This window comes from Pongo abelii, chromosome 5, assembly GCF_028885655.2.
Source record: "Pongo abelii isolate AG06213 chromosome 5, NHGRI_mPonAbe1-v2.0_pri, whole genome shotgun sequence".
In the NCBI taxonomy this organism is placed as follows: domain Eukaryota; kingdom Metazoa; phylum Chordata; class Mammalia; order Primates; family Hominidae; genus Pongo; species Pongo abelii.
The window spans coordinates 126,972,166-126,976,170 of NC_071990.2; positions in this window are offsets into that span (position 1 = coordinate 126,972,166).

Consider the following 4,005-nt stretch of genomic DNA (forward strand, 5'->3'; position numbering starts at 1 on the left):
CTGTACTATGATGTATACCAGGCCAGATGGGGTCTATTACTGATGTCAGTGACTATCTACTGCAGCCCACCAAGAGCAGCTAAATACAATTTATCTATTTGTCCACTTTTTTGTTTTTCTTCCTGATGTCCTTTCTAGCCCCTAAACTGTAGAACATATGTCCTTCTTTATGTGCCCATGCACTCTCACCTCCCCCATTATCGTTTCTGAAGTAGCTTTTTCTCTCCCATAGACTGCAGATCTTTGGTGTCAGTGGCAACCTCTGTCTTTTTAGTCATTGTATGCCCAACATTTTGTTACCTTGCTGTACCTATCACACTGCTTTGCCTGTGATATGCCAACCAAGTTAAAACAAACCACATCAAATGCTTTATTTTCTCTGTTAGGCTCTCCAGGAAATATTGGTGATCATAATCACTACTTAAGTTGGTTTCATATGAAGACAATGTCACTGTGTCATCCATGAGGTTCCTCAAGGGAGTATATATATATATATATATATATATATATATATATATATATATATTTTTTTTTTTTTTTCTCTTACCCATGCTGAGAGATGGATAGAGAACTGTCTCCAGAAAAGCTGGCTTTTTAAAGTGTATCTATTACCTGGGCAGGGAGTTAAAAACTCTAAATGGATGCTTCTGCTCAGGAGTTCTAACCTTGATACTGAAACTACTAATGTTTGGGGCTGGATAGTTTTTTGTTGTGTTGTTCTGTCCTCTGTTTTATAGGATGTTTAGCAGCATCTCTGGTCTCTACTTGATGTCATTAATGATCTCAATTATATTAACCAGATATTGCCAAATGTCCCCTGGGAGGAAAAATTGCCCCTGGTTGAGAACCACTGCTCTAATATTTTCTCATAAGCACATTGGAGGAGGAAAAAAATAGTTTTTCATCTTTTTGTCACCTTGAAAAATACCAAGAATCTTCTCTGTAGAATGAAGCACCAGAGTGAAAGGTGTATGTTAGGACAAAAACTCCAACTGTTTCTTCATTCTGATAGCTCCATCATGAATCTGTCTCCTATCTGCTCTCCCCTCTATGTCACCCCACCTCATTCTCAGAATTCAGTGGAGTAGCCAAGTCTCCCACCTTTATTGTCTAAGCATTCTCTGATTGGAGAAAGGTTTCTGCATCCAAGAAGTGACATAGTGCTTCCCCCCAATAAAAAGAGCATGTTATATGATTGGCAAAGTATATTCCCAAAGAGAACTGGGAATTTTCCTTTCTGGATGCTCCACTACAAATGATCAGGAGTGGTAACTATCTTATATGAGGGAAGCCATTTTTGTCCCAACTTAGATTAGACATTCTCAACACACCACTGGGAAAGCCATTTTCCCCACCAAACTGTTTATTTAGAGTAACAGGTAATAGATCACTGAATTCCACAGCTACAAGTAAAATCTAACTTTAGTCCTAAATGTTGGCATACTCTCTTCTACAACCATGAATCAGAGCAATGAACAAATGACAGAACATGTGACTGCTTTTCCCTTTATGATTTCTTTTCCCACAAGCCTTATTCTGATGACTGTTGGAGTTAATCTGTAAAATGGCAAAACATGAATAGATAAATTAAAAAATCAAAAAGAGATAGGAAGTGGGAAGGAAAAGAAATAGAGTGCCTGGATGATTTGCAACATAATTAATCAGTCCTTGAATAATCAAGATCTAAATGTGCAGGAAACACAGGTAATAATGATAGAGGAGGAAAAAATGAGGCAGTCACAATGGAAGTGCTGAGGCCAACAGGTCCTCTGTAGGACCTCTCAGTGAGCGCAGCAGATGACTGTTCCGGTATGATGCCTGCTGTGCATTTCAGAGTCTGAGAAACAAAATGTTTGTTAGGAAAGCAAATGAAGGACTGAGAAATAATTCCTTCTCAGGTAACTGGCTGCCCATCATTATAGACATCACTGAGGAGAGGAAATAAAATAGAAAATTACCACAGAAGTTGCCAAAACCCCAGCCCGAATAAAACAAAGTCAGAAGGCATGGAAGCCTTGCATGCCTGAATAAAACACGACTAAATAAAACCAAATTTTGTCCCACAAGAAGAATGGAGAAAACTTTTAACCAATTAGAGAAACTCCATCATGATCAACTATGACCCACGTAATGATTATATGGAACGCTAAACATTTTAATAATATAATTAAATACAAATGTAAAGTTTTTGTTTTCTTCTTTTTGTGAGCTTGTATTTTCTGCTTTCATGGTCAGCTGCCTAACATAGTGATTTAATTACCTCAGAGTAAGTCAGTCAAGCTCGCCGTCTGAAAACTGCCTTTTCACAATGCCCTCAACTGACCTAAAGTGAAACTCATACTCACCCTTTGTGCCCAGGGTTTTCCTGACAACAAAAGAGGTATTGGTTCTCCTTCCCCAGATACCAGCCCTGGGCTGATTTTCCAGTCTCTCTCCTCCTCCCTAAGTCTCCTTCCTCTACCCTGTCTTTGCCTTCACTCCACCCTCCAGTCACTCCCCACTCCCCACACACAATGGAAAAGAATGCCGAATCTGCCATCTTGTTTCTCTCAGTTATCACAGACAAGAGCCTGGGGGTTGTCTTTTATTTCCAGGCGCATAAAATTCCTGTCTCTAACAGCTCGGACCTTGGTTATTACAACCAACTGTGAAACTGCTTCAGGAGAAGATCTCATGATCATGTTTTGGAGTCATAGGTAAGAGGAGGAATCAGAAACACTACCTGATAGAATGGACTGGGCAACCACATGGCCTATTGAAAGAACTGGAATTAGACCAGGGAGCATTCAAATCCACTCTTTTGATTCAGATCCTACCTAACTAAAGAGAAATACCTTCTGTAAAATAGAAGGGCTTTAATGAACAGAAAGGATTCCCTAATATGTCTTTGTTGGTTTTTCCTGTGCAAACCACACTGCATGTGACAGGTACCAAGGTTACAGAACACTTGAGAAACACGTGATGCTTGAGGGTAAAAACAGTACTCAGGACCTTGTAAGGAATCATCCCCTTTCCCTCAGTTACTCAGTTGGTACAGTCAGATTCTCTATTAGAAGCTGTTTGTACAAATTTTGGATATTTATCCTTTTCAAAAAGTAGCAATATATCATAATACTGAATATCTAATGGTAGTCAATGCCGTGGGAAAAGGTATAGGAGAAGAGACAGCAAGCATCAAGACTTTTTCTTAAATTATTTAAATATGGTACAGGATATGGGGTATCCATCTGAATGTTAACTTTTTTAGTTCAATATGTTTTCTGTTTCTGTTGGCTAGGGTCTAAGAAAATATCTAACATAATGGGACTTTAACAAACTGATATTAAAATCTTCACACTTAAACTTCTTCCACATTAAAAAAAATGAATAAATGAATACACTGTGCATAATGATTCAAGAGTATCCCCTGCTAACACTGAAACATCAACCCACAATTAGAAGATTTCCCACAAACAACAAATTCTATAGCAATCTTATTCTGCAATATTTTTAAAACACAGCCTCACTGAGAACTGTGTAGTCTCCTCCTTCCAAAACTTCTTCAAATCACTTCTATAACTTACTTTCCAGAGAAAGCAATCAGTGGTTACACTTGTTCATTATTCCACAGCCTGTGATTCTCAGGAGCAACTAATGTGTGGGGCAATATGTTTAATGAGACTAATGACATAAACTTTTGCTCTTCAAAGAGATTTGCAGATTGCCTCATGTAGGTTGACTTGCTTCTGTGGTTCAATTTCTTTACTCATAAAAAAGGATAGTAGTTATGTGTCACTCCCAAAGGGAGAGAATTCAAAGAGGAAATTTGTAATCAAGCAATTGGTCAATATGAATTTGTGCCTAGTGGCACAGAGTGAAGACAGGTAGGTGGAGACAGATAAGCAGATACAACCTCCTTGTTAGAGGATGCGAATAAATACACTCCATCTCTATTAAGATCTGTTAAAAAAGAACAGAGATTTAAGCTATGGCATAGCATAGGTGAGTGAAATGAAAGAAAAGCCT